The 19,173-nt window shown below is 45.1% G+C and overlaps 1 protein-coding gene and 1 pseudogene across 1 annotated transcript in view; both read right to left on the bottom strand.

The window, feature by feature from the left end:
- Positions 1 to 19,173, bottom strand: part of LOC126259850 (high-affinity choline transporter 1) — a 357,917-nt gene that overhangs the window by 294,585 nt on the left and 44,159 nt on the right. The gene's annotated exons all lie outside the window — the stretch shown is intronic.
- On the bottom strand, positions 1,029 to 1,152 carry LOC126207126 (5S ribosomal RNA; annotated as a pseudogene).

The following is a 19,173-nucleotide window of genomic DNA, read 5'->3' as shown; positions in this document are numbered from 1 at the left end:
TACGCTTGTTCGCCCACTGCTTGAATACTGCTCAGCAGTGTGGGATCCATACCAGATAGGGTTGATAGAAGAGATAGAGAAGATCCAACGGAGAGCAGCGCGCTTCGTTACAGGATCATTTAGTAATCGCGAAAGCGTTACGGAGATGATAGATAAACTCCAGTGGAAGACTCTGCGGGAGAGACGCTCAGTAGCTCGGTACGGGCTTTTGTTAAAATTTCGAGAACATACCTTCACCGAAGAGTCAAGCAGTATATTTCTCCCTCCTACGTATATCTTGCGAAGAGACCATGAGGATAAAATGAGAGAGATTAGAGCCCACACAGAAGCATACCGACAATCCTTCTTTCCACGAACGATACGAGACTGGAATAGAAGGGAGAACCGATAGAGGTACTCAGGGTACCCTCCGCCACACACCGTCAGGTGGCTTGCGGAGTATGGATGTAGATGTAGATGTAGATGTATTCATGGATATCATGTTATGGATGGGAATGCGCCATGTCACCTACAAACAATTGTTCGCGATCGGTTTGAATAACATTTTGGACAGTCTGAGCGAATGATTTCGACACCCAGTTCGCCCAACATGAATCCCATCGAACATTTATGGGACATAATCGAGAGATCATTTTGTGCACAGTATCCTGCTTCAGAAACACTGTTCCAATTATGGATGGCTATAGAGGCATCATGGCTCGATGTTTCTGCAGGGGACTACCAACGACTTGTTGAGTCCATGGCACGTCGAATTGTTGCACTACACGTGTCAAAGGAAGTCCGACATAATATTAGGAGGAATCCCAACCCTTTTGTCAAGTCTATATAAAACTCTAAAGCACTTCGTCTTCAGGCCACAAGTAGCCCATCGGGACCAGCCGACCACCGTGTCATCCTCAGATGAGGATCCTGATAGGAGAGGCGTGTGGTCAGCACACTGCTCTCCCTGTCGCTGTGATCTGTGACCGACGCAACTACTATTCGGTCAAGCAGTCCTTCAATTGGCATCACGAGGCTGAGTGCATCCCGAAAAACGGCCACAGCGCATGGCGGCTCGGATGGTCACCCATCCAAGTGCAGGCCACACCCGACAGCGCTTAACTTCGGTGATCTGACGGGAACCGGTGTATCCACTGCGGCAAGGCCGTTTCTATGTCTACGTAAATGAGTACTTTATTGAGCATCACTAGCTATTTTCGAGTATGTTCTGAATATGAAGTGTACAAGAATGATGTGTCTAAGTTCAGTGTGCACTTGGGAGTGGTTTTTGATTAATAAAGTACTCATCTAAACAACCAGTCTGCTGCGAACGGTATCAGTCTTAGTAGCTTTAGTGTAACATGAAACATCTCACTATTGTGATTGTATGCAGTAAACCCGCATTCCCCTCGCGTGTTTGGTGCTGCACTCTGGCTTAAAATCCGTGTTGGTATTTCTCATTTGTTGCTGTGGTACATCGATGATACCGTGGTCTAGGGGCAGCGTCTATAAATAGTAATCAAAACGTCCTCGGTACCGGTTTGGAACCCCACCACTTTTTAAATAAAAGTCATTAGCATTGGTGGCCGAAGAATATCGGCATAAGAATCCATTCTCATTCTGCCAATGGACTCGTCAAAGCGGACAGAGTTTCAGTGCACTCTCTTGCCCTTGGAGTGGGAAACTGCCTTAAGGGTGGCAGAATCAGCAATGATCAACGCCATGATGATACAGAAGGCAATAGAAACAACTGAATTAAAGACAAGTAATGTGTATCGACACGGCATGTGGACAGTAACTGAAAATGTGTAATGATGATCTCTTCATTGGAACCCGCCAGGATAGCCGAGAGCGCTAATGCGCTGCTTCGTGGACTCGGGTAGGCGCGCTGGCCCCGGATCGAATCCGCCCGGCGGATTAACGACGAGGGCCGATGTTCCGGCTAGCCTGGATGTGGTCTTTAGGCGGTTTTCCACATCACGCTAGGTGAACACCGGTCTGGTCCCCACGTTCCGCCTCAGTTACACGACTCCAGGCAGCTGAAAACTTTTGCAATACTTCACGGTTTCCACCTGACACATACATCTGGGGTACACTACTTTCGTCCTGTGGGGTTTGGGGTGGCGTCAGGAAGGGCATCCGGCTACCCTCTGCAACTAACACTGCCAAATCCGTATTAACAAGGCCGATCCCGCGTTGGTGCGGGACAAAAGCCCAAAGAGGGAAGGAAAGAATGATCTCTTCATTGGCGTAAGATTCATGAATAGTTCCCCATTTGGATCTCTGTGAGGTGATTGCCAAGGGGGGGTGGGGGGGGGGGGGGAGACCACGAGAAAAAGACTGAATAATCAACGATAGGATAACGTTCTAAGACTCAGGACGTGGAATGTCAGAAGTTTAAACGTGGTAGGGTAGCTAGAAAATCTGAAAAAGGAAATGCAATGGCCCTCTCTAGATATAGTGGACGTCACTCAAGTGAAGTGGAAAGAAGACAAGGATTTCTGGTCAGTCGAGTATAGACTGATAGCAGCAAAAAATGGTATGACGGGAGAGGAATTCGCTCGAACAGGAAGTAGGGCACAGATTAAGTTACTGTGAAGAGTTCAGTGACAGGATGCCCTCATCAGACGAGAGAGAGAGAGAGAGAGAGACTAGCGTGGGGAGCTGCATCAAACCAGTCTTTGGACAGAAGACCACAACAACTAAGGCAGCTGAGTATTTGTAAAACCTTATCTTCTAACAGTTGTTTAAAACTTGCTTTGGTATCTGTGTCTGAACGCAAGCAGTATAAGAGTACAAAGACACTTTTCAGTTCCGTGATCTACTCGGCGAATTTCACCTGCATGAGTTTGGGCGTTAGGTGGCATAATTCAGTAAGTTCATCGTTCCGAAAAGTCGCTTGAAATGTCCATCATTATTTTTTAATTCCTTCTAGTTTTTCAGTGTCGCAGCTTTACAAGCAATAGGATTTAGCTTAGACTGGTACTTTTTCTCTACCCACCAAAGTGGTGCAGTGGTTAGAACAGTGGACTCGCAATCGGGAGTGCGACGGTTCAAACCCGCGTCCGGCCATCCTGATTTAGGGAATCCTTACTTTGGTCCAGAGTGTATAGCAATTAGGTTCCTTTCAGAGTATGCTGAAGCATTAGCTCGATACTTAACAATCATATACAACCGTTCGCTCGACGAAAGATCCGTACCCAAAGACTGGAAAGTTGCACAGGTCACACCAATATTCAAGAAAGGTACTAGGAGTAATCTACTTAATTACAGGCCCATATCATTAACGTCGATATGCAGCAGGATTTGGAACATACATTGTGTTCGAACATTACAAATTACCTCGAAGAAAACGGTCTATTGACGCACAGTCGACATGGGTTTAGAAAAAATCGTTCTTGTGAAACACAACTAGCTTTTTATTCACATGAAGTATTGAGTGCTACTGACAAGGGATTTCAGATCGATTCCGTATTTCTGGTTTTCCGGAAGGTTTTTGACACTGCACAACACAAGAGGCTTGTAGTGAAATTGCGTTATGTGACTGGATTTGTGACTTTCTGTAACAGAGTTCACAGTTCGCAGTAATTGACGGAAAGTCATCGAGTAAAACAGAAGTGATTTCTGGCGTTCCCCAAGGTGGTGTTATAGGCTCTTTACCTTACCTTATCTACATAAACGAATTGGGAGACAATCTGAGCAGCCGTATTAGGTCGTTTGCAGATGACGCTGTCGTTTATCGACTAGTAAAGTCATCAGAAGATCAAAACAAATTGCAAACCGATTTAGAAAACATATCTGAATGGTGCGAAAATTGGCAGTTGACCCTAAATAACGAAATGTGTGAGGTCATCGACATGAGTGCTAAAAGGCATTCGTTAAACATCGGTTACACGATTAATCAATCAAATATTAAGCCCATAAATTCAACTAAATACCTAGGAATTACAATTACGACCAACTTAAATTGGAAGGAACGCATAGCAAATGTTGTGGGGAAGGCTAACCAAAGACTGTGTTTCACTGGCAGGACACTTGGAAAATGTAACAGAACTAGTAAGGAGACTGCCTACACTACGCTTGTCCGTCCTCTTTTAGAATACTGCTGCGTGGTATGGGATCGTTAGCAGATAGGACTGACGGGGTACATTGAAAAAGTTCAAAGAAGGGCAGCACGTTTTGTATTATCGCGAAATATGGGAGAGAGTGTCACAGAAATGGTACAGGATTTGGACTGGAAATCATTAAAAGAAAGGCGTTTTTCGTTGCGACGGAATCTTCTCACGAAATTCCAATCACTAACTTTCTCCTCCGAATGCGAAAATATTTTGTTGACACCAACCTACATAGGGTGAAACGGTCACCACGATAGAATAAGGGAAATCAGAGCTCGTACGGAAAGATATGTGTTCATTCTTTCCGCGCGCTATACGAGATTGGAATAATAAAGAATTGTGAAGGTGGCTCGTTGAACCCTCTGCCAGGCACTTAAATGTGATTTGCAGAGTATCCACGTAGATGTAGATATAGTTGTAGAGTCTGTGAGGTTCTGGAAGGTACCGATAGCGCTGTGAAGCGATGCCAGCTTCAGCCCTGTGGCCGGCTGCGCTACGCTTCTTGCTTGACGATCCACGGCGCGAACAGCACCATCGAGATGGTCCCACCAGTTCTCAATTGGATTGAGATCCGGCGAGTTTGGTTACCAGAATGACGAGATCACCTCAGTAATGGCACGAAAACTTTCCCCAGACCATATCGCTCCCTCTTCCGGCATAGATCATTCCACAGATTGTTGTAGGGTGTTTACTTTCAGACGTTTCCGCTGATGGAACATAGGACTTGATTCATCTGAAAATACATTCTGCCGCCATTCAGTGGACGTCCAGTTGCGGTATTGGCGTGCAAATTCCAGCCTACGTTGTCGATGACCGCAGTCAGAACGGGTGGATGAACGAGGCGCCTACTGCAGAGGCCCATACGCAGAAACGTTCGATCATTGAGTAGACGCTGTTGGTAGCCTTTGTTTCACCCGGACTTCAGTTGCTCAACAGCTGAGCGTCTATTCGTCCGTGCATATCTCCGGAGCCGTCGTCCATCCCTGTCATCTTATTTTTTTTTTTTTTCTTTATTGTGATTTCATTCCCCTGCCCCATATGGGCAGGGGAGGGCTGTCAGCGGCACAATATGCCCCTCTTCAGCCGAGTGACATGACAACTAAAATAAGAATAAAATGTTACATACATAAGGCGATAAAAAAGGGGAACATAAAACAGAGTAATTGGAGAAAATGGAGGTAAAAATAGACTGACATGGAGACGTTCATGGGGGACAGTTAAAAAAGTCACCAGAAAGTTAAAAAACACAGTTGACGATTCTTAAAACACAGAGAAGACACTGAATGGACATGTAAAGGTAAAAAGTCGGCCACAGTATTAAAAACACTCCAGAACAACACACTTAAAACCCACTTGTAGCACACAAGACGAAGAATAAAATTGCCAGGTGGGACCTGCCGAGGGAAAGGTCAGAGAGGGTGGAGAAAGAGGGCAGAGCAAGGGGCAGCAGGGGAAGCGGCGTGATGAAGAGAGTAAGCTGGTACACGAAGAGGCAGGAGACACATGGGGCGGGAGATGAAGAGGGAAGACAGGGCATGAGGGAGTGCAGAGACACTGAAAGGGGGCACAAGAGAGGGAGGGGGAATAGGAGGGGGAAGCCACTCAGGAGGAGGGAGGGGGGGAGAGGGAGCCCTGAGGAGGAGGCAGGAAGATGGGGTTAGAGTTGGTAGGAAGGGTAGATGTCAGGGCGAAGCTCATCATCCGTGAGATCCCTGTCATCTATGGCCCGTGATGCCCACAGTTGCCTCGACGCCGGTTTTGGATAGCGCGATTTTGCTATGCACAGTATACTTCAACCACGGTGACATGAGAACAATTTAAAAACTTAGCTGTTTCGGAAATGCTTCTACTTTTGGCCCGAAAGCCAATGGTCTGGCCATTTTGGACGTCAGATAAATCTCTCCGTTTCCGTATTGCGACAACGTCTGCACTGTTTTCCGCACCCCTCGGACACGCTTTATATGTTCTCCACTGCTAGTGCTGCCATCTGTTGTCTGTGGATGGTTATTGCATAATGACGTTCAACACAGGCGGTAGTCACAGTAATGTGACCGGGCCGTGTATATTCCTTCCACCTTTCAGCTTTCTCGTTTTTGGTTGTACTCGCTTACAATCCGAACTCTTGACATTCGCACAGCTGCTTCTCTTATCTGAAGAGCTCTCTTTAATTTTCCTACAGACGGCATCTCTCTTTCCCCTAATCATGCATGTTTCTACAGCTTTGCATTTTCCTCTAGAAATTCTTGCTTAGCCATTTCATTCTTTTGTAATTGTTATTATGTAGATTCCTATATTCCCTTTCGAATCATTCATTTGTTGCTTTTGATATTTTATCCTTTCGTCAGTTAAACTCAGTGTCTCCTACCTTATCGAAGATTTCTACTACGTCATGACATTTTACCCATTTGATCCTCTTTTACTTACCCTATTTCTCAAAGCTACCCATTCGTCATCTGTTATATTTCTCTCTCCTGTTTCAGTCCAATGTTCCCTAATTCGCCGCGCGACAGTCTCAACTACCTTAGGTTCCTTCATTTCATTAAGGTTCTGTCTTCTCAAATTCCCACCTTTTCGCAATTTCTTCAGTTTTAATCTGCAGTTCATACACCACAAATTATGTGCAGAGTCCATAGCTGATCCTGGAAATGTCGATTTTGAAATCTTTGTCTTCCCATTATACAATCTGTCTGAAACTTTCCAGTGTCCCAGTCATCTACCCTATAAGTAACATTCTTTCATGATTCTTAAGCCAACTGTCACATATGATCAAATTACGCTCTGTGCGAAATGCTTTATCCTATGGACTCTATCAAAATTATCACCTGACGTAGTCTAGTCCTCTTGAATAGATGAGAGGCTACATCCCTCATTGAAGCATGACTTACCCACCCATACCACAGCGGAGCATTTATTCAAGCATCGCTTTGCGGCGCGCAAAATGCAAAGGATGAATTGTTTCACACAGATCTTACCTTCTTACCACAATACATTGGTTTAGTACTTTCTAATCTTCCCAGCGTTCTTAGCTGCTTGAAATAATCGGTTTCATTAGGATAGGCAGAATTAAAACAATTCCTAATAGACAAATCGCAATCCGATGACTCTTATCACAGCAACATCTCTCTTCACAATGATCTCAGCAATTACGCTCTTTTATTCATCTGCCAATATTCTGGCGCGGTCTTCTTGGCTGTCCTTTACAATCATACTCCTCATCCTCCCCCCCCCCCCCCACCACACACACACAAACTCTCACAAATTCGCTCCATTATCAAGCAGACTAATCCTTGATGTTTCAGATTGTGTCCTATCAACCGATACCTTCTTTTTTAGTCAAGCTGTGCCATGAACGTCTTTTGTCCCAGTTTAGATTCAGTATCTGTTCATTATTTATCCGATCTACTCAGCTAATCATCGGCATTCTTCTGTACGTAATCCATTCTCTTCTTGCCTTAATAGTCAATCGTCCACATTTCGTTTCTGTACAAGTCTACACTCCAGACACGCACCATCAGATAAGAATTCCTAACAGTTAAAAGTATATTCGTTATTAACAAAATTCCCTTTTTCGAAAAAGGTTTTCTTAAGGCTGCCGTTCTGCATTTTATATTCTCTCTAGTCGTCATTAATTGATTTTCTGTTCAGAAAGGAAGACACCTGTACTACTTTTTGTGAGAAGTTCGGCATGTGCATAGAGTATTTAGAGTTGATTTTCACATTTGTTTAGATATTGTGAAGGCTCTTAGCCATTGTAATTATACAGCAAACAGGACAAGCACTATGTTAGGAGTCGACAGCGGTGGTTTTCGTAGCATACAAATGTTGCTAGCGAGTGTCAGAAGCGGAAACAGTGTTCAAATGTGGTGCTTGCCCCAACGTTGCCGTTACCGGTGACGTATCGTAACAACAGATTCCCTTGTGAAAGATGGTCTCCAAATTCACTTCTTTAGTAGTACCTGAAAAAATGACCTAATTTATAAACTAGTTTTTGTGTACAACCGGAAAAACGTCAGTGCTCCTTAAACGACTTCTTGGCTAGTAAGACAAGATATTTGATGAGGGTGAGGCTTAATTTCTGACCAGTAGGTAGTCAGCTAGAAAGTGTGGTGAAGTTGTGCAGCAGCTAGCACCGTTTCTTTCCACCTGCCAATAGTGTACTTTAGTTAAGCTATTTCCATGTTTCATACTTCATTTTTGCGACTTCTCACTGTGATGCGGAACGAAACAGTGTTACAATTATGATACACTTTCTCAGCGAAGAATATAGCTATTTTCTGATCAATTCCATTTCAAATTTTAACATTTTCAATGCAAAAATTACATATTATCTTTAACTCAGACAATAGTTCCATCGTAAGCAGTAAGAACTATTTTTGCTAGTCAGATGTACGGAAGCAGATAATTTATTTATATAAGAAGAACAATATCGATGGTTATGGTATACCTGTAGCCTTTCTAAAGTTGTTGTTTCGTCGTCTATACCACTTGGGTTTCATAATTAATCATTCTGCTTCCTTTTAGTTAGATATGTAGCAGTTTAGTGAACAATAAAAGAAGTTATTTGAAGACAATACGATACACGACTTTGTCGTGCAGTCATACACTAAGTAGCCTACGTGTCTTCCGTGTCATTTAGGTGCGCGAACGTAACAATGCCTCAGTGCAGTGTGAAAGTGACCAGACAGCTGAGAAAAGGCACGCCATTCACAGAAGCAGAAAGGAGGAGGCGCAAGGTGACCTGCTCGGCAAAGGCGATGGTGGCGAGGGCGCAGGTGGGGGTGGAGGCAGAGCTGGAGGTGGAGGTGCCTGCGGCAGCTGGAGGGGCGGCGGTGGGCGGCGATTTCCACCCCCGTTCAGTCGATGGCCAGCGCTCCCGTGGCCGCAGCTCACCTATCGACCGGCGTCGCCCAAAAGTCGGCCGCGCAGACCTCGATTTCGCACGGTAGGCTACGAGCTGGTTGGCGGCACACTTCTCCTACTTGTGTAAAAGCGGTCCGCAAGCCGTAAGATCTGACACGCAAGGATCACATCGGCAATCGGCACATAATGTGTAATCAACAAGCTCTGGTCACTCGCTGATATTCGTAGAAAAGTAACAGCGCACATGACATTTTTTGCTGCCACTGCAGCAAATACACACATCAAAAAAAGTTTTGCATCACCTCGGTTCCGGAACCTGTACAGGAAATTGGAATAGAGATCAACATAAACATCATTTCTACCCTTTTTACTGCTCATGAAAACCACACATTGCATGTTGTACCACCATAAAGCGAGACCAGATTTCTGTACACACCGGTACCTCTAATACCCAATAGCACGTCCCCTTGCATTGATGCATGCCTGTATTCGTCGTGGCATACTATCCGCAAGTTCATCAAGGCACTGTTAGTCCAGATTGTTCCACCCCTCAACGGCGATTCGGCGTAGATCCCTCAGAGTAGTTGGTGGGTCACTTCGTCCTTAAACATCCCTTTTCAATCTATGCCAGACATGTTCGATCGGATTCATGTCTGGGGAACATGTTCGATCGGATTCATGTCTGGGGAACATGCTGGCCACTGTATTCGAGCGATGTCGTTATCCTGAAGGAAGTCATTCACGAGACGTGCACGATGGGGGCGCGAACTGTCGTCCAAGAAGACGAACGCCTCGCCAATATACTGCCGATATTGTTGCACTATCGGTCGGAGGATGGCGTTCACGTATCGTACAGCCGTTACAGCGCCTTCCACGACCACCAGCGGCGTCCGTCGGCCCCCACATAATGCCACCCCAAAACAACAGGAAACCTCCATCTTGCTGCACTCGCTGGACAGTATGTCTAAGGCGTTCAGCGTAACCGGGTGGCCTCCAAACACGTCTCTGACTATTGTGCAGTTGAAGGTATATGCTACACTCAGCCGGCCGGAGTGGCTGAGCGGTTCTAGGCGCTACGGTCTAGAACCGCGCGACCGCTACGGTCGCAGGTTCGAATCCTGCCTCGGGCATGGATGAGTGTGATGTCCTTAGGTTAGTTAGTTTTAAGTAGTTCTAAGTTGTAGGGGACTGATGACCTCAGAAGTTAAGTCCCATAGTGCTCAGAGCCATTTGAACCATTTTTTCGACACTCATCGGTGAAGAAAACGTGATGCCAATCCTGAGCGGTCCATTCGGCATGTTGTTGGGATCATCTGTACCGTCCTGCATGATGTCGTGGTTGCAAAGATGAACCTCACCTTGGACGTCGGTAGTGAAGTTACGCGAAGATGCATCCTATTGCGCACAGTTTGAGTCGTAACACGACGTCCTGTGGCTGCACGAAAAGCATTATTCAACATGGTGGCGTTGCTGTCAGGGTTCCTCTGAGCCATAATCCGTAGGTAGCGGTCATCCACCGCAGCCTGAGCGAGGCATGTCATCGACAGTCCCTGTTTCTCTGTATCTCATCCACATCCGAACAACATCGCTTTGGTTCACTCCGAGACGCAACAATGCGGACGCGATAGAACAGCGGTATTGACCGTCTAGGCATGGTAGAACTACAGACAACACTAGCCGTGTACCTCCTTCCTGGAGGAATGACTGGAACTGATTGGCTGTAGGACCCTCTCCGTCTAATAGGTGCTGCTCATGCATGGTTGTTTACATCTTTGAGCGGGTTTAGTGACAACTCTGAACGGTCAAAGGGACTGTGTCTGTGATACAATATCCACAGCCAACGTCTATTTTTAGGAGTTCTGGGAACTGGGGTGATGCAAAACTTTTTTTGACATATGTAATATCTACAGAAGTTGGTAGACGATGTTTTGATACACTAAAGGCGGTATTTGTTGCCTTTATTCCTGAAGCATGGTCAGTAATTGTCTTGTATGTATTCAGTTGGCATGAGATTTATGCCACAGGTTCATCCCAAATATGTTCACTAGGACTTGGGTTAGAGTTTCGATCAGACCACTGCAGGTGGCCATGGTCTGTGCTTTATTTGAAGGTTTTGTAGAAAAGAAGTGGAAATTACATTAAAGTACTTGACTTAATTCCTTTGGCCCCTATGGGGGCATAGGGCATCCAGGAGAACTCGCCATTCGTCTCTGTCTTTGGACATTTGCCTCAGTTCTGCCCAGGTCTTGCCAACTCTTTTTGCTTCCCCTTCCACTGTCCTCTTCCATGTGCCCCTTGGTCTTCCTCTCTTCCTTGTTCCCTGGGGATTCCATTCCAATTAAAGTACAGGGTGTCCATAATCAAAGTTCCAGTTTCAAAACGTTGTAGATAGAGAACCACTGCTCCGAATGACGTCAAATTTGAAAATGGTTCAAATGGCTCTGAGCAGTATGGGACTTAACATCTGAGATCATCAGTCCCCTAGAACTTAGAACTACTTAAATCTAACTAACCTAAGGACATCACACACATCCATGCCCGAGGCAGGACTCGAACCTGCGACCGTAGCAGTCACGCGGTTCCAGACTGTAGCGCCTAGAACCGTTCGGCCACTCCGGCCGCCCTGTGTGCTGAACCGGGACTCGAATCCAGAACCTCGAATTGTTCGGATCTCGGCTCAGCACATAGTTTCGAACTACCAGGAAGTCTCAAAGCAGCGTTCAAGCTGCTGCAGAATAGAAAATTCATTCGGACACCATAGTTTTTGCTGTCGATGATCCTTGTCTAATTGAGAAAGAATTGGCTTGCATAAAATGTAGCTCAGTGCACTGATGTGCAAACTATGCCTAGACTTACAGTATCTTCACTGAAAAGTATGGTACGAATATGGTAAAGATCTCTCAAACAAGACAGTCGTGAAGCGGCTGAACGACAAGTTCCAGAAGACAGTAATGTTGCAGATGTAGCCAAAAATTAGCCGACCAAAGGTGTCAACAGCAAAGAAATTTCACGCACACGCTGCATAATCTTCGAGTACTAGCAAGTCCGAACGAAGCCTGTCTCTCCGGTCTGGCCGTACCCTCATGGTACTGCGTAAGCGTTTAAAGATGTACACAATTCGTGGTCGTTGTGAACTTCGTCGAACATAATCATTTTTCGTGGTCCTTCTGTCATCGTGTGGGCAGGTATAATGTTGTTTGGGTGTAATTACACCCAAATCTTCGAACACGATACACTCACCGATCAACGTTATTATGACGCTGTACTCTCTTCCCACGTGCGTCTTTCCAGGTATGCATTCGGCCCTGACTTCATTTTCGGGGATGACAATGCGCGACCTCTGACTTAAGTCGCATCGAACACTTGTGGGATGCCTTGAGATGATGTAATGCAGCACGTTCACATGCACCAACGACCATCCAGCAGCTGTAAACTTGTGACCACCGTCGGAGTACGTTGTAGAGGACGTATTGCTGTCTGTGGTGATAAAACACCCTAATAATGATAATGTACCACTTTTTGTAATGTCCAAGGGACCATGTAAATAGTGGTGGCTTCGCCGTAATTAATGCCTTTGGATAAAAGTGTCATTTCTGTTCGTTTCATTGCATATTTCTTTCACTTACTTTCTGTACTGTACTGTACTGTATTCTACTATTCTCTAGCAGCTTTTTCTACGTATAGTCCAAGTTTCACCGAAGTATGTTAGGTACATTACTTGGCAGTGTATAGCGCGGAAGTTACTTTTGTCCTTACGTTCTATACACCAGTGCACAAGTTACTATAACCAGTCCCGATTAATTTATATCTGCACTAAGCGTTTTGGAAGATTAAACTTCCGTCATCAGGTCGATTTACGTCAGTTAATAACAGTGTGAATGCTTTGTATGCACACTGGTGGGTAAGTTATGGCCTCGTCTTTCAGTGATCACAGACTGCTTTTCATGTGCTGAAAAACCGTCCACAGGTTATCAAAACATCATACATACAACATATACATGTCTTGTTAATTGATTTAAATCCACCTGATGATGGAAGTTCAGCCCTCTGAAACAGTGCAAATAAAAATAAATTGTGACTAGTTAAGGCACTGGCATCTGGCGTCTACTGACAAAAGGTTGAGCGTAATGACCTGATGGTTGCCAATCCCGACAACACTGGAAGACTTCATCATTGTTCACCTTCACCTACCGTCAGCATGGGTCGTAAGAGTACGAACATCAGTGAGAACAAGACATTGGGCAATTAGCGTTTGAAACTTGGTCCTCCTCACGGCGGTACAGGTGACATTCTGTGTCCTTGCTGACATCACAGGTCAAGCTTGTGAAAAGTACAAGTATTTAGGTACACACCGTTCAAATTCATTACTCTAAATGTATCAGCACATGAAAAAATGTGTTCATATGTGTGTGAAATCTTATGGGACTTAACTGCTAATGTCATAAGTCCCTAAGCTTACACACTACTTAACCTAAATTGTCCTAAGGACAAACACACACATCCATGCCCGAGGGAGGACTGGAACCTCCACCGGGACCAGCCGCACAGTCCATGGCTGCTGCGCCTGAGACCGCTCGGCTAATCCCGCGCGGCGATCGGCACATGAACGCCCCGTGCCTATTACCTTGCAGACTTAATTCCCTCTGCTGTTACTATCGAAGTGGGGACAGAGCATCATGCGCCGATCTCCAAACAATGGAAGTTAGTTGTCTGGTCGGATTTTTACGTGGAGGTCGTTTGAGGACTCACCACCGTGCAGACTAACTCCTGCCCTATACGGGCTCCCTGACTAGTGGTGGCATTGTAGGTGCTGTTCAGTTATGTGGATCGTTTAATGGACGCTACTTTCAGTCTGGGAAACGAGCAAGGTGGGTTACAACCGTCTGCAAGAAGGACAGTAGAAGTGATCCACAGAATTACCATAAAATCTCATTGACGTTGCTCTGTAAGAGAAATATACCTCAAATTCTAGGATGAAATATAATGACGTATCTGAGAATGACCTCCTCCATGCAAACCAGGATGGATTCCGAAAGCGTCGGCCATGCGAAGCGCATCTTGAGCCTCTCGCACATGACATCCTGAGAGCCACGTAAAAAGAAAATCAGATGGATGCAGTATTTTTTGTCTTCCGAGAAACCATTACCCGGTGCCACAGTAAGGTTTATTAACAAAAATACGCAAGTGTGGGGTATCAAATGAAACTTGGAACTGAACTGGGGATTTCTCCCTAGAGAGGACGTAGAATGTTATCTAGGATGGAGATTTATCGACAGAAGCTGAGGTAACTTCAAGCGTACACCAGGATAGTGTGTTGGGAGCCTCGCCGTTCGTAATGTATGAGAATGGCTGACAGGCAACATCAATAGTAACTTCAGAACTTTTGTAGATGGTGCACGTTTCTATAATGAAGTACTTCCAGAAAAAAGCTGCGCAAATATCATTCAGATTATGATAAAATTTCCAAGTTAAGTAAGGATTGGCAACTACATACACCGATCTGCAAAACTTAGGGAAGAGACAGATAAGGTAATATACAACATGGTGAAAAATTATAGGATAACGACAAGCACATGTATAGACGGCGCTAGTGTCACCGGACTGCGTTGGCGGATCTGTTATTTGTACTCAGGTGATTCATGTGAAAAGGTTTCCGACGTGATTATGGTCGGGCAACGGGAATTGACAGACTTTGATAGAGGAAAATTGTCGGAGCTAGACACAGAGAACATTCCATTTCGGAAATGGTTAGGAAATTCAATATTCCGAGATCCACAGCGTCAAGAGTGTGCCGAGAATATCAAATTTCAAATATTGCCTCTCACCATGGACAAAGCAGTGGGCGACGACCTTCATTTAACGACCGAGAGCAGCTGCGTTTGTGTAGTGTTGTCAGTGTTAACAGAACAGCAGCACTGCGTGAAATAACCGCAGAAATCAATGTGGAACATACGACGAAGATATTCGTTAAGATTATCCGGCTGAATTTGGTGTTAATGGGCTACGGCAGCAGACGACCGACCTGTGTGCCTTTGCTAACAGCTCGACATAGCATGCAGCGCCTCTCCTGGGCTCTTGACCACATCACTTGCACCCTAGACTACTAGGAGACAGTGGCCTGAGTTCAGCTGGTAAGAGTTGACGGTAGTTTCGAGTACGGCGGGGTCTCCACGAAGCCTTGGACCCAAGTTGTGAACAAGGAACTGTGTAAGCTAGTGGCTGCTCCGTAATGGTATGGGCTTTGTTTACATGGAACACTGAGCGGAAATGGTTATGTTCGGATACGTAGAGACTATTTGCTGCCATTTATGGACTTCAAGTTCGGAAACAACGGTACAATTTTTGTGGACGACTTGCGCCATATCACCGGATCACAATCGTTCGCTATTGGTTCGAAGAACATTCTGGACAATTCGAGCGAATAATTTAGCCCCCCTGACAGCGCGACATGAATCGCATCGAACATTTATCAGACATAATCTAAAGGTTATTTTGGGCACAAAACCTTACATGGGCAACACTTCCGCAATTATGGACGGTTATAGAGGAAGCATGGCTCACTGTCCCTCCAGGGGACTTCCAACGCCTTGTTGAGTTCATACCACGTAAACTTGCTGCAGTACGCAGGGCAAAAGGAGATCCGACGCGACATAAGGAGGCATCCCATAACTTTTGTCACTGAAGTGTAACACATCAGCTACTCTGTGAAAATGAATTAAAGGGAAGAGAATATTGCCAGAGGCGTCCCAGTCCTGAGTAGACAGATGGATGTCACACAGCATGAGCTCAACGTTACTACATCGCGAAATAGTGGTGACCCCGCAATACTAAGCATTTGAAGCAAGCGGAAAAGACCGTGTTTGATGTGAGTGTGTATGTGTGTGTAGGTTCTTTTTTTAAAAAAGAAAAAAGAAGTCAGTTATCAGTTACGGTGCACTATGGTGGCGCTCTTCATTACAGCCTTGTAAGAACCTTGTCCCTAAATCGCGGTGTCTTCAGTGTAATTATTGTCTTTGAATAAAAATGACATTTATGTTCGTCTCACTGCATATTTCTTTCAGTTACCTTCTGTAGTGCACTGTAGAAGTTCTTTCTATTTATGGTCCAAGTTCCATCGAGCTACTTGGCTATGAAACATTATGGAAAAGTTACTGTCGTCTTTAAGTTTTGCAACCCAGCGGTGGCGCCACCAGCGCAGATATTGATACCGTCTGCGACAGCAGTACGTAACCGCCGACCAATCACAAGCTGACCAATCACAAGCCGTCCGTAAGCTATGTAAAGCCACCACAGCAGCAGTGAAGATAGTTACTCTGATGGAGGCTATCGTCGAAAGCTCGGGATTTTATCCCGAATTGACGTGGCAAGAAAACCAAGAGTGTTTTACATAAAATAAGCTTATTGGACAAAACACCAGTCACTCCGTTATATGAGCACAGTGGTCGTTCTGGAGCGCTGTGAGTGATGGGGATGTGGTCCAAGCAACTGATGTGAACCTTTTCCAGTGACGTAAGTGATGGCAGTGAGGTGGTGTGTATCAGCCCGTTTTGTGGCGTCAGCGCTTTAAGATGAGTCGACCTGGAGACCTGACAGAATGGCAGAAACGAGATATCGAAACACACTGTGAATGAAGCTACGCGATTTGTTTGTTATCAATGCGGACTGTGCAGCTCGTTGCGAGGTGGAGTGGTTGTGGTTGTCTGAATGCAAAATTAAAGTCCCCATGATCGGAAGATGGAGTGAAGCTCCCTACGCAATCATGCGGATTTACTTTTAAACGGCAATGAAACAAGTCGCGCAATAGATAACGTCTTGTTCGGAAATGTAACTCATCCGCGAAAGAAGTGCATAAAAAGCGCTTGTTCGCCCGATTCTTGAGGACTGTTCATCTATCTGGGATCCCTATCAGTTAGGACTGATAGAAGAGATAGAGAAGATCCAACGAAGAGCGGCGCGTTTCGTCGCGGGATGCTTTAGCTGGCGAGAGAGCGCTAAGGAGATGATAAGCAAACTCCATTGGCAGACGTTACAAGAGAGGCGTTGTGCAACAGGGAGAGATTCACTATTGAAATTTCGGGACAACACTTTTCAGGAGGAGTCAGACAACATATTACTTCACCCCGCATACATCTCGCGTACTGACTCTGATGAAATTGAGTCTGGTATCTCCCTTCCCCACTATCAATTTTATGTGATCATTCTACTTAAGGTCGCTCTGGATAGTTACGCCTGGATATTTTACGGCAGACACTGTCTCCATCTGTTTGTCGTCAATAGTGTAGCTGTACAGAAGTGAATTTCTTTTTTTCTATGTAAGCGCAGTATGTTACGTTTATTTACGTTCAGGGTCAACTGCCAGAGCCTGCACCATTCATCAGTTCTCTACAGATCGTTCAACAAATCCTTACTATCTTCTGGCATTGCTACTTTGGTATAGATAACTGTGCATAGCCCTAAAGAGCATCCGGCGCTTTCTACTAGATCATTTATATACGAGTGCGTATATTGTAAACAGCAACGGTCCTATCACACTTCCCTGTGGTACACTGGATATTACCTTTACATCTGTCGATTTAGTTCCGTTAAGAGCGACAAGTTGAGTTCTATCTGCAAGAAATTCTTGAACCCGATCCCAGGTCTGCTCCGATACTCCGTAAGCTAGTATTTTTTTCATTAAATGGCAAAGCGGAACGGTGTCAAGTGCCTTACTGAAATCAAGGAACACGGTACCAACCTGAGCGCCGTTGTCCACTGCGCTGTGGGTCTCAGACGAACAGAGCGAGCTGAGTTTCCCATGTTGATTTTTATAGAGGAGATGTTCATTTTCGAAAAACGTCATAATACTTGACCATAAAACATGTTTCATAATTCTGAAACAGATTGACGTCAACGATATAGGTCTATAATTGTGTGGATCTGTCTTACGGCCTTTCTTAAAAACGGGAATGACCTGCGTTTTTCCCAGTCGTTATATGCCTTTCGTTGCTCAAGCTATCTACGATAAATTACTGCTAGAAGGAGAGCAAGTTCTTTCGCATAATCTTTATAGAATTTTACAGGTACTGCCGCCTTTCCACTACTAAGCAATTGTAGCTGCTTTCCAGTTCCGCAATATGTTATATCAATATCTGCCATTTCGACGTTCGTACGACGATTGAAATAAGGGACAGTGATACGATCTTCTACGCTGAAAGAACTTCGGAAGACCGAATTCAGTATTTCAGTCTTCTCTCTGTTATTTCCCTTTTTGGTGCCGGTGTCCTCGCTGAGAGAATGAATAGATGATTTTGACCCACTTACTGATTTTACATACAACCAAAGTCTCTTAGCGTTTTTACTCAGGTCGGCTGACAACGTTTTACTTTCAAAATCATTGAACGGTTTTCTCATTGCTCTCCTTATGCTCATTTTTACTTCATTCAGCTTTTGTTTGTCAGCTAGGTTTTTAGTGCTCTTGAATCTGAGACGAAGTGCTCTTTGTTTACGTAACGTTTTTCTAACACTGCAATTAAACCATGGTGGATCTTTCCCATCCCTTAAAACATTACTCGGAACATACTTGTCTAGGTCATATTGAACGATGCCTTTTAATTTTTTCCATTTGTTCTCCACATCTTCCTCCTCATCACCGAATATTTGATGCTGACTGCTGAGATATTGTGAAATTTGTATCCTGTCACCCTTGCTGAGCAAATACACTCCTGGAAATTGAAATAAGAACAGCGTGAATTCATTGTCCCAGGAAGGGGAAACTTTATTGACACATTCCTGGGGTCAGATACATCACATGATCACACTGACAGAACCACAGGCACATAGACACAGGCAACAGAGCATGCACAATGTCGGCACTAGTACAGTGTATATCCACCTTTCGCAGCAATGCAGGCTGCTATTCTCCCATGGAGACGATCGTAGAGATGCTGGATGTAGTCCTGTGGAACGGCTTGCCATGCCATTTCCACCTGGCGCCTCAGTTGGACCAGCGTTCGTGCTGGACGTGCAGACCGCGTGAGACGACGCTTCATCCAGTCCCAAACATGCTCAATGGGGGACAGATCCGGAGATCTTGCTGGCCAGGGTAGTTGACTTACACCTTCTAGAGCACGTTGGGTGGCACGGGATACATGCGGACGTGCATTGTCCTGTTGGAACAGCAAGTTCCCTTGCCGGTCTAGGAATGGTAGAACGATGGGTTCGATGACGGTTTGGATGTACC

This window comes from Schistocerca nitens, chromosome 1, assembly GCF_023898315.1.
Source record: "Schistocerca nitens isolate TAMUIC-IGC-003100 chromosome 1, iqSchNite1.1, whole genome shotgun sequence".
Classification (NCBI taxonomy): domain Eukaryota; kingdom Metazoa; phylum Arthropoda; class Insecta; order Orthoptera; family Acrididae; genus Schistocerca; species Schistocerca nitens.
Note: the sequence above shows the minus strand (reverse complement) of the source record. Positions and strands in the feature narration are given on the sequence as shown.